General features: G+C 39.4%; 1 protein-coding gene across 1 annotated transcript in view; it reads left to right on the top strand.

The window, feature by feature from the left end:
• DNAH6 (dynein axonemal heavy chain 6) overlaps positions 1 to 12,967 on the top strand; it is a 5,071,261-nt gene that overhangs the window by 4,770,566 nt on the left and 287,728 nt on the right. The gene's annotated exons all lie outside the window — the stretch shown is intronic.

Here is a 12,967-nt window from a genome sequence, read left to right on the forward strand (position 1 = left end):
CTTTCCTTGGATCACTGTTTCAGTACTACTAATTGATAGATTATCCTGCCAGAGACAGTTGCTCATCTGACCAGAGTGCCAGTGTCGGCCAGGGTGCATTACTGTCTGCCATATGTCCATTGCATGACTAAAGCTTGAGAGAGCTAGGGGTAATTAAAGGATATATAGGCACAAATTACTCAGAATGTTCTTTCCTCCAGCCTAAACACTGAACCTGAGATTCAACTTCAGTCTGCTAGCTATACAGACTGTGTTGTTTTCAAATGCTTTGGACAGATAAATACTCCCACTGGAGAGCCTTGCTTTTCTTCCTTTTTTGTGACTAGAATATATTATTCCATGTCATCTAAGAGGGAAAAATGTGATTGTGGGAGGCAGTTCCTTTCAGGAACAATCATTCTGTGTTTATTTTGTCTTTATGCTAGTCATAATTATAAAGGCCACTTCTTCTGATTATCCTTTGTCGCAAATATCCTTAGAAGGCATTTGTCTTTTTTATAACTGTATCTAGAGAACCAAAGTCTAAAGGAGTGTGTGCAGGGTAAAATTATTTTCAAGGCTTCCCATTCAGATGTTCCTCTTCTGCCAAAAAAAGAAGCTAAAGAAATCTAAACCTAAAGCTTTGACTGTCTTTGGATGCAGATGTCTCTACTGTGTCTCTTGATGAGTCCTTAATACTGACCTGGTACTTTGGCTATTGCAGTCCAGTTGGAGGCAAGTACAGTACTGCCTTCTCACACATTCATTCTGACTGATGAGGTGCCCACTTTGGGTGGGAAAGGTGAACCTTAGCTAGTTATTTCAGAGGGAGCTGATGTTATTCTTCAAATTCTTGGAAGGAAAGAAGTCCCTTGCTCCCTTATTGAGGTATGTCAGGGGATGAAGTAACTGTGTTTTTGTGTGTGTGTGTGTGTGTGTGTGTGTGTGTGTGTGTGTGTGTGTGTGTGTGTGTGTGTGTGTGTGTGTGCGTGTGTGTGTGTGTGTGTGTGTATGTGTGAGTGTGTGTGTGTGTGTGTGTGTGTGTGTGTGTGTGTGTGTGTGTGTGTGTGCGCATGTGTTTGTGTGTGTGTGAACATCCCTATAAATAAAGACGACTGACAATACCTCTTCCTCTCAACAGCCTATCAAACACCCACCAAAAGAGTGGTATGATTTTTCACAGGGGCTTTTCAAAGTCTTTGTATACATTAAGCCCCACCCCCCCACCCCCATACACACACACACACACACGCACTTTGTTTCCTCTGCTTCTACTGTATCTTCTCCTCTTAAGAGACATAGAGATTTCTCCTCTGAGGATGATGACTGAATCTGATTTTGACTCTTTATTATATTCTTTCCACATTCATTCCCCTGAAGGTTTTGGATCTGACGATAAAGACACCATGTCCCCTGATTCTTCATTGGAAGAACTCTACTTTGGAAACACAGTTCTAAAAATTATGCAGAATTGTCACTGGGAAAGACAGCAGGTGTCAGACATTCAAAGCTGATACTATGATATTTTGTACATGGAAGTCCCTAAACCTGCTGCAATTCCTGTTGTTTTGGAAGCCTTAAAGGACAGCTTTACTACTGCTTCTGCTTACCCTGAATCCCAGCCTGACAGGTTCCATAAGATTTCTGACTCCCATAAGTTTTGTATACAAAAATCCTTCTGACTTTGCAGTTATTTTCTTGACATCTGATAAACCTACCATTGTGCTTACTGTCCTACTGCTCTGCCCAATGATAAAGATAGCTGAGATATAGACAGATATGTCAAAAAGGTAGACACGTCAACTGCTGTCTCCTGTTGTGCCATTATCAGATTCACTCAGTAAGATGGCTTCTATCTATTTGGGGGTCTTGTGTAACCTTCTTTCTGACATGTCAGAGTTACACAATAAAACTTCTTACCTCTTACTTTTGAATTCTGCCTGTCAAGTAGCTAGACACTCCATTAAAAGCAACTATGATGTACCTGATGTATATTCTAGGTCAGATGCTATAGGTGCTGTACCAAGAAGATTTTGTTGGCTAGGGTGTCAGTCTTTATCACAGCATGTTAAGTACAAACATTTGGACTACCCTGTGAACAAGGAACACTTTTCTGGACCTGCTGAGGCAGGCCTATTTTTTTTCCAGACCTAGATTCTTAGATTCCAGCTCAGCTTCTCAGTCTACCTTTCTCTTCATTTAAACAACTTTGGGATCAGTTAGTAACACTGCAACACTGATCTGAGGAAGGACATAGTACAGTTGTGTAATGATCACTGTTGCAGTATTCCATCCCACTCGGTTTCCCCCTTGGTACTTTCTTTTCCCTGCCTTGACCTATACCTGTTGGCATGTATATAAGGTGTATATTTGTATATAGTTTATACCTTCTTCTTCAATATTCATTTCCCTAGTCTAGGGCAAGGAAGTCCTGAGGTAATTAGCACCTGTACATCTGTTATGTCCCTCCTAGCTCCCTCAAGCTTTTGTCATACACTGGACATATGGTGCAAGAGAAATGTACCCAGGCTTTGATGCACTAGCCAGACATATGGCTATCCTTGGCAGGACATCCCATCGGTTAGTAGTACTGCAGCAGTGGTTAGTCAGTTATCTACTGCTATGGTAAATTCTTATACAATTTAACTACTTTTTAGGTTATGGCTTGCATACACAATTGTTTTTTTTAGAAAAGCCTCAATGTCTCATATCTTTTCAACTTTTTTTATACTTATGATCCATTTTAGAAAAGAGGAAATTAATGTATTTAATTGGTCATTATTTCTACTGTATTTCTATGCAACCTGTTAAACTGCCACCTTGAAGTACAGTTCACCAAATTAAAGGTGAATATCTTTACCCTAACATGCCTTAAATTCTATAAGATATTCAGACAGTCATGGAATACAAAAGGTCTTTAATTTTATTATTTATTTGTATTTGTTAACTGGGAATGACCAAATGGATGAATCCATTTTCAATGGAGTACTGGAAAGAAAAATCTTAAGACAACATGCAAAATACATAAAAAGCATTACCATTTCCATCTGTACAATAAATAAGTCAAACATCCTATCTCTATTGATATAGGGGGATAAAGCCCTGATTGAGATAATGATGATGTGAGTTTGATCAGTGGCTCTTGCAAGCATTGAAGCTGTTATAATGAGAATGGGCTTATCCATTCCAGCCTAAGAAGGTCACAGGTTGGGACAATTTATTAGAGGTGAGGCAGCAGATGTAAATGCAACCTGATGGCATGGATTCAGCTTATCAAGTTGCTGCCTGGCAGTAACCTTTTGCATAAGTAGACAGAAGCATGCAGACACATAGCAGAGGCATAGTGGACCTTGTGGTGATGGTGATGTGGGTAATATATTCTCCTCCCTGTGATGTCAGGTTAGGACAATGTCATCAAAAGCTTAGATGGCTGCATGTATGGTAGCTGCTGTGGCCAACTTTTACCTATAAATAATGGCTGGGCTTGGTGGGGCATGGGAAAGGTGATGGTGTGCAGGAACCAGAGGGTGAAAAAGGGATATATAAATAAATGAATAAACAGTGCCAGGAGAAAAAGAATAAATAAACAAACACACAAATATAGTTCTTCATATGCAGCCAATAATTTAGAAAAAATAATTGACAAGTTATTTTTCTGGGGTGGCAGCACTAACCTGCTTATGTTACTTTATAAGACAAAAGAGTAACTTACATGAAGGATAATTATCTCAAGCAGAAAGCAACAGATAGGAGTACTGATTTTGAGGACAATGTATATGCATACTATATACTTTATTTAGGGAATTGTATTCCAGGGGACTGATTCAGAAAACTGCTTAGAGCAGCTCTGGAATTTACAAACAGAAAAGTAGAAAGCCAGCAGCTAGATTTTAGAAAGAGTGTTTCAGGCTGGACATATCATCCATATAGCAGGGATGATATAATAGTGTAAAAGGCAGTATAAGGCTTTTAGTATTGAAAGCAATAACTACTCAGGAAATGACTAAAATTCAAGAGAATTTCTTTTGGGACTCTGAGGAAAAGTATCTTCTAGATGAGGAGGGGATTTATCAAATGGTCTTTTTTAAATTAGTAAACAAATGCCAGTGTAATGTGTTAGCCCACAAAAGGCACAGGTCCTTCTAAATGCTAAGACTGAAACTATATTTAAAGACAGCAGTGTATTTAATTTAGATAATGATTTATTGCAACTGCAGTGAGCAGTTTGTATGGCTACTACAACTGTTAAATGTGGTTCCTTCATGATAACATACAAAAAAGGAGAAAATACAAAACATTATGATTTTCAAACTGTAAATGCAAAGTGAAGAAGATATGAAGTCACCTTTTTGCACTAAAATATGTTAATTTCAGCATACACAAGCACATATTAGAATGAACTTGAAAGTGCGTGTTACTGGTTTGCTGGCGAATGTGGTGTGGTGGTAGCATGTAAGGAGGAGCTGCAGTCACCGTTAGCTCTGAACAAAATACACACTTCTGTGTTTTTAGAGCATTGGTATACATATGACTAAATGTTTATGGGGTATGCAGAGGAGATGGAGTAAGAGGTGAAAAAAGAAGAAGATGAAGTAGACAAAAGTACGAAAATAAGAAAGTGTGAAAGGAAGCACTAATTTCTGGCAACTATACTGTGACTCAAAAATGTCCAGAAAAATTAATTCTCAATCTTGCTATAATCTATTTTGTGTCACTGCAGTACAGTTCACTCCAGTCTTATTTTGCTAGTCTGCACACATTTAATGGGTCTCTGTTGGTAAATGTTTTCCACTATATGAGTGGATAAAGGGACATAGGAGGTTCTTATGGTGACACAAGTTTCAAATCACCACAACTAGGTGGTTATTTCATAATTCAAATGCTGTCAGTGCCAGGATGCCAGCCCTTATGACTGCCTGAGAGATGGCTCCTCTCAGACAGCTCTTGCCCCAGCTTTGAGTGGAATCCCAAGAGAAGAGGAACAAATGAACATTACTTGATTAGTGGGAGGCTTGATGGTCAGCAAACATTTATTTATTTATTTATTTATTTATTGCCTTTTGTTTACCAGGATGGTCCGCTTGAGTACTTAGGCCCATTTTCAGCAGTGGCCCAGGAAGAAAACTCCATTAGAGTTACAAAAATTACAAAGAATTTTCAGAGAAAAGAGAATCAGGTTCTTAACAGTAGAAATGGGGTTTTAGAATCCTCCAGTGGGTAATGCAATCAAGACAGAGGTTAATACAATTTGACTTCTGTAGGAGTTTTATACAATAATAAACATGTTGCATTTACATATACAAATATACAAATTACATTTGCAAACAGGGTTGCCAGATTTCCAAACTGAGAGGTAGGGACCCAAGTCTTCACTATGTGAAGACTGAAAAAAAAAAGAAAAAGATTTTTCATGTGGAACTGCCTGCTGTTCCACATGAAACAGAACTGGCTCCACTTTGTGATTTTTCATTAGCTTAAATGCCGGTATACTAGCCAATCAAAAATCACAAAGTGAAGCCTGTTCTGTAAAATGTGAAACAGCAGATGTTTTGCCATGATTTTAAGAGGCAGTGCGGGACTCGGGATTGGGCTACTGATCTCGGTACAGTCCCATTCAAATAGGGACATCTGACAACCCTGTTTGCAAATGAACAATGAAAAATAGTATATTTATAAATAGAGAGAGGATTTATTTATGTTTACAGGATAAGGTAGGTGAGCTGGAAAGTTAGAGGTTGGTGATGGTCTAGAGATCTGAGAGAGACAGACAGAGTCAGTCAGGATGTGAACAAGAACAGAGCCAGGCAGAATCTAGGAGATGTTTTAGGTTGTGTTTAAAGCTAGATGCACAGCTGCGCTGTTTTAGTGGGATAGGCAGGGAGTTCTACAGTCTGGTGACATAGGATGAGTATAGTGAGTCTCGAGCTGTATTGCAGGATTTTAAAGTTATTAGTAGGCTCTGATTACCTGAACAAAGGCAAAGTGGTGGAGTGTATTGTTGAGAATGTTTTGTAGAGAAGGACATGTGTGTGACTTGTGTATTAGTTTGTGGGCAATTTGAAGTTCAGCGAATGCAAGGTGATTAGGTAGTTCTAGCTAGCTGAGCTTCTTTAGTGTTAAGCATTGGTGTGTACTGTAGTATGCATTAGCTGCAAACTTGGCTATTTTGTTTAAGCTGCCTCTAATTTATTTAGTAGGGTGGCTTGAATGTTGGCATGCACACAAAAGTCTCCTACAAAAAAGGTATTTGCTTTAATTTCAACTATAACAAAAAGCTGTAATGGATTCATCAGTTGTCACACCAAATGGGTGCCTGAGATACATATGCTACTTCCTTTAAGAATGTCTCTATATGAGACAGTTAAAGATTCTAGTTTGAGTTTTATTCTCCCTTCTACCAGACATTTCAAATGGACATACAATCCACAAACAGGACTGGATCTGTATAATACATACCCATTGCTGTAATCTTTATCACTGGAGAGGTTCTTCTTTGGTGACCAAGCTTATTTGTTGTAGTGCTGTAAAAGTCGTCCTTGAAGAAAGGGTCATAGAGTCAACTAAATATTCCTAACCATGATTGCAGATCTTTGAATGAGACCTTAATAGATAATTTATTCCACTACTATGTTTTTCTTTTCTCTTCTACCTTAATGATCTTGTGCAAACTGATAAAATCAAGAGTAGTCTATGTGTTCTCAAAATGTATATATTCGGTAGTTGCTTACTTTGGCTGTCTTTCTGTCATTAAAGTTTGCTTTCTTACTTTTCTTTTTAAGGAGACCTCATCCAAAAAATGCCCTTCATAGCTGTAACATGTTTAGCCCCAATGATTACTCTGCAGGAAGTTCTACTTCTTTGCTGATATGCTGACATCACTTTAGGGTCAGCAGAATCCATTAACTAGTCAGCAGGAGGAAGAAAGGTATACAGAGAGATTTTCATACTGGGGCACTTTTACTTGTGTTTGTTGTCTAGTTTTCGATATCAGGGTTAGTTGCATATTATTGGCTAATTGGTCCTCAAACCCCCCATGCATTCTGCATTCCTTTGAAGTTAAAACAGATTTGAAGGCTGCTATTATTTCATTGGCACACAAGTACATCATATGTAGCATAAAGTCCACAAATCTTAATTGTCTCCAATTTTGCCTAATGTCACTCAATCTTACCTTTCTTTTGTCCATGATTTTTGCAGAATGCCCCTAATTTTGTCTCAGATTTTTACCCTGTCCATCCCTCATTCAACTTTTGATTTTCTAGTAAATCACTAAAGATTAATGTTGGGCACTAATGTTAGATAGTACAGTTTCATAGTTTATAGCTCATTTTGTCCAGAAAATGCATGTTGATGCAAAACATGTTCCTTTAATAAACAGACATACTGCTCTAAGCCAGTGTGCAGCATTGACTTGATATTTACTTACTTTCAAGAAAAAAAGTATAAATAATTAAATCAGAGGAAAGAGACCCTGACTACTAGTGTAGTAAGTACATGAAAGATGCAACTTTGTATCATCGAAGTGACAAACATGATGATGCAAAGATAGGAAGTACTGCCCTTTTAAGTCCATGGACAGTCAAAATTTGCACTCAGGAAATAGTAAAATGAAACAAAAGAATATCCAGTAAATTGGATTTGCAGAGTGTGAAGCCTTCCTTTCATTCCAGAAGAAAGAGAAAGAATGCAGGTAAGTACAAAACATAGTTGGACATGATCTTTAAGTAATATAAATACACATCTGAAAAACATAGTATGAGTGTTATTCAATATTCGATCACTGTTGTAATAGCCTAAGCTGTATGAGTCATATCCTGCCCAGGATATAAAGGCCAGACATTTTACAAAAGATTCAAGGGACTCTGCATGTGCCCTAACTTCTGAGGGTTCAAGGAACGTACATAAAGCAATGGTTAGGGTGAGAAAGTTATCAGGACATTTCTAGATTCAAATTTATTAGCTTCTGTAAAATGAAGGTTGGTTAATAATTCTTCAAAACTGGATAGATAAGTCCCCTTCTGGGAGGAAAAAAAACTTATTGTTTATCTTTTTCTGACAAAAATGTTCTGAAAAACATTATTTGTATGCTAGGAAATGTGCTGGTTAAGTACTTTCATTTGTTGTGAAGGGATTTTTGCTGGGTGAGTGCTTGCGTGATAAAACTGTGCAATAATCTGCTTTTCTTTATTCTGTTTACACATTTTTACATATAATGTTGATGCAAGGGGCATGATATGTGGTTGTGGGGACTTTTACTAAAGTTTTTAACCTCAAACCTGTGCATTTCTTGTCTGGAAGTATACTGACTCTTCCAGGCTCTGCTATCCATTCTTTAGGCAACTTTCTAATCTTACCAAGGGGCAATCTTCAGTCTCCTTGGGTTTTCTTTATCCCATCCACAAAAAAGAAGAAAATATCTTGGAAGTCTTCAAGGGTCAGGGCACTGCCTCAGCTACAGACAGGTGACTCTGCTGTGGACAAACCTGGTTTCTGAGACCACTCATCATTGTCTGTTGGTCCTTTTGGTGTTGCTCCGTGGGCAGCCACTAAGGACAGAGAGTTAGACATGTACTCTGTGGCTATATGGTTGTCCTGTATGGACAAGGGAGAACCACTCTTGTTGGTCTCAGGGGAAGGATCAGGAATAGTGTTACAGCACAATTGGGCTAAGATCCCTGAGTCCTGGACTGGTACCACTATCATGAGGTGGTCTTTTTCTAATGGTTCTCCTAGAAAAAGAAAGCAAAAAATTATGACTGTCTCTTCTCTTTTTCCTTTTATAATCGACAAGGGAGACTTGCCAGCATGAGCTAAGGGATTATTGTCTGCTTTCAGTGTTTTAGATCTGAAATAGAATGTTTTTCTTCAGTAAATTCTCCTCAAGATGAAGATTTTGATAATGATGAAAGTGTTTCATCAGATTTCCTTCCAGAACAGTTATATTTTTCTGCAACTATAGCTAAAATGAAAGATTTATTTTAGTAGGAACATAATGAAATCCTTATTTCACAGCAAAAGTACTGTGACTTTTTACAAATTTATTTTCCTCAGCATGCATCTGACCCTCCTGTGTTATTACCTTTACAGTATACTTTCTTAGTAGCTTGCAGTATGCCTTTCATTCAACCCCCTGCCCCCAAAAAGACTGATATATTATGTAAAGTACCTTAGACATATAAATACCAGTTTTCTAATTGTAAATCAGATCATGCAATTATTTCTTTATCAAAGCCATCTACTGTTAAACATATTGTGAATGCTAGCCTCATTCTTGCTGACAAGGAAAGCAAAACTTTTGAAAAATTTAGTAAGAAAGTCTAATAATTTTCTGATGCTTTAACTTTCAGAATTCTGAACTGTCAGGTTCACATGTTAAAATGTGTTCTGGCTTCTATTGATAACATGAGAACGAAAACTGTTAACCTTCCTTCTTCAGAGGGTAAAAACATTATTAAATTCCTCAGTTTTGTCTGCTTCTTCAATAACCAAACACTGTTTATAGGTTCGTAGGTGTCTAGGCTAATAGCCCTGGAGCCTTTTACAAGGCTAGCCCATAAGATTACCCTGGCATCATGTCACCAGACCTTAGTTCCCAGTTCCTCTGTTGAGTAGAGCCACTGGAGTGATCCCCGGGGTGAATTTTATATTTCCCATTCACTCATCAAGATTTCTGTTGAAGAGGGCCAGTGAGGTGCTCTGTTTGACATGTATGGGAAGTCTGTTTCATAGCATGAGCAGTCTCTGGGTTATGAACCTGACCCTCAAGCAGATTATATTGACTGTGGTAATGAGGTTGAGGTCTCTGGAATGTGTGGTGCGGAGGGATTGGGGTTTCATTAGATGTAGCATTTCTAACAGAGCTGGGTTAGACATGGCTTTGTAAGTCAAGCAGAGATCGCCTCTAAGGAGATGATATGAGACAGAGAATAGTTGGAGATTTTTGAGTTTGTCATATAGGGCAAGTGTTTAAGGCCTAGGATAATCTTTGTGAGGTACTTTTTCGGCCTCTCCAGTTCTTGCAGGTGGTCTAGTGAAGTACATGCCAAATGGAGCATTGTACTCGATGATTGACCTAATGAGGGAAGAGTAGAGGGAGATAATGACCTCTTTCTTCTGGATGCAAAACCCTTAGTAATGAGATGTGCCACATAGAAGGACTTTCTGACCACAGTGGCAATGTAGTGATCAAAAGAGAGGTTGCTGTCAACCCGTGTTCCTAGATCTCTTATAATGCCTTCTGTGTTCAGTGGACTACCATCGATGTGGTAATTCATGGGAACTGTTTTTTTCTCAAAGGGGATGACGACACATTTTTTGGCATTGAGCTTAAGGCCATGGTTCTGACACCAGTCGTTGGTCTCAGTAAGACCTTTCTGTAGGATGTCAACATCACTTGGGGAGTTAATAATGGCTCTCAACTTGCAATCATCTGCAAACTTTATCAGCCAGAGTCCCTTCATGTTGGACTGGACGTCTGAGAAGTAGATACCAAACAGGAGAGGACCCAGGACCAATCCCTGTGGGACTCCACTAGTGACTGGTCGGCAGTCTGACTTGGAGTCAGCTGCTTTCACACTGTGGGTTCTATCTGTGAGCCAGTTTGCAACCCACCTAGTGATATAGGGGTTGATGCCTAGCTTAGTGAGTTTTTGTATGATTCCTGAGTGGGGAATGGTATCAAAGACCTTGGCCAGATCAAGGTAGGCTGTATGAACCACCTTGCTTTCATCCATAGCTCTGATGACTGACTCAGAGAAGTCGACCAACTTAAGTAGGCATGATCTACCTTTCACAAAAACAAACCAAGTAGGATCCAGAGTTTGGAGATTCCATATATCCTTGTTTATTAGGTCCATGATGGTGCATTCCATAGCTTTGCATATCAGACTTGTCAGGCTAATGAGACGATAGTTCCCAAGGTCTGTAGTCACTCCTCCTTTGTGGAGAGGAATGACTATAGCAGTGTGCCATTTGGTAGGGACAAAGCCTGAGGTGAGGATGTGATTGAACAGGGCACACAGGTGAGGTGTCACTTCACTCTGTAGTTCATGTAGAACACAGCCAAGGATATTATCAGTGCCCATAGAAGCTGTATTCTTGGCCTTGGACAGTGCTGTTTTAACCTGTGCAGCAGTAATACTGGGTGCCTGGGTGCCTGGCAGTCTGCTGGTATTGTGATTGGTGCTTTGGTGGGGGGAGAGGGGTAAAGCTGGCACTGAATCTGTCAGCCAGTATATTGGCAATGTCTGTTGGCTCAGTATAAGAGGTACCATTGTGCAGTAGCTCAGAGCAAATATGGGTATTGCTGTGGAGATTCTTTACATAACTGTAGAAGGCCTTGTGGTTGTCTTTACTATCTGCTGCAATACTGTTTCCGTAGCTAGCTTTAGAGGATTTGATGAGGGATCTCAATTTTTTGTTGAGGCTGATAAGGAAGTTTTTCCAGTTTTGGAACTTCACCTTATTCTGCATCAGTTTCTTCCTTCTGTTGTAGAATTTGTTTTTTAGCAGGGGACCACCAGACTGGCTTCCTTTTTATTTGAGGAGAGCGTCTTGGTTCTATTGGGTATGGTGAGATGCATGCATTTGTGTACATGTTCATACAGTGCACTGGTGTATGATTCGGCAGTCATGCAACTATTCTTCATGTGCATGGGTGCCATGAAGTTAGCCACCTCTGTTTTTAGGAGATCAAAGTTAGCTTTGGAGAAGTTTTTCATGGTGGTTACCATTGCCGGGGGGGAGGGGGGGCTGGGAAGGATGTGGATTTCCAAGGTGGAGGTAAGAACGAGCTTGTCCAGGGCATTGGAATTAATGAATTCCAGGAAACGTTGGGCAAGTGTGTTGGTACATGAGTAGTTTTCCAGTTAAGGGAGGGGTAGTTCTAGTCTCCCAGTATGAGGATGTTAGGTTGGACCCTAATATTCTCTAGGGTGCTTAGGAATGTGGAGTGTGAGTCTTGGGACATGGTTGGGGCCCTGTAACAGGCTATGGCCTGAATCGCTGTCTTACCCAATGTTAGCTGCACCTGAAGTGTCTCTGATGCATTATGTTGGGCTACCAGTCTGTTTGAAGTACTATTATGATTCTGTGGATGCTGTATCCAGAGTTGCTGCTGCTGATTCTGATATGAGAAGATTTGTTTGATTATATTCTCAAAACTTACCTGAAGATATCAGAGCTGAGATTTTAAATGCTTTCCTTGACAAATATGTTTTTTTTTTTTTTTTTGGCCTGTGTGTTGCTGAGGTCCTAAAAAGATTTGATGAAAGAGAAACTTATTCAAGGGGTTACCTAGATTTTCAACCCCCTTCTAAGTTCAAAACTTTTTCCTATTCAAGACCTTTATTTCAAGAGGCAGAATAAGCAGTCCCAGCAAAGTTCTAATAAGCAGAATTTTAAAAAGCAATGGCAAGGAGGCTCAAAGAAGGAAAGAGGAGCCTCCCAGAACCAATAACAGTCCAAAAAGTTAGACTAACTATTTGCCCATTTATGGTCCCCCTCCATCCCGCCCTGGCATTCCTTCGAATGACTTCCTCTGGTTTTGCCTGCCTCTTCCACAGTGGCATCAGATTATCTCAGACAAATGGGTTCTGAGAATCATCCAGCAGCAATACAAATTAGAATGGCAATCCCTTCCCCCATTTCAGAGTATTCATCCTCATCCTGTAAACCAAATATCCTTGTTTCCTCCAATTTTGGAAAAAAAATGTCTTGGGGAGGTTATAGAACTTGTCCCCTCAGATCAGAAAGGCAAAGTTTTTATTAAAGGATCTTTCTGGTGCCAAAGAAATAAGTGAACTTACAGAAATATTTTCTTATCCCTTCCGACAGACTCATTTTTCTGGGATGTATTTAGGATACTTACCTAGGAAGAGTTTTGCTCACTTGTCAAAGTAGATCAGTACAAAGAAATGTTCCTGAACTTTTTCAATCAATGCCTGACATCTGCCAGGGAATTTCTCAGTATTTTGGGTTTCATGGCCTG

This window comes from Protopterus annectens, chromosome 17.part0 (genome assembly GCF_019279795.1).
Source record: "Protopterus annectens isolate FY-2018-M chromosome 17.part0, PAN1.0, whole genome shotgun sequence".
In the NCBI taxonomy this organism is placed as follows: Eukaryota; Metazoa; Chordata; order Ceratodontiformes; family Protopteridae; genus Protopterus; species Protopterus annectens.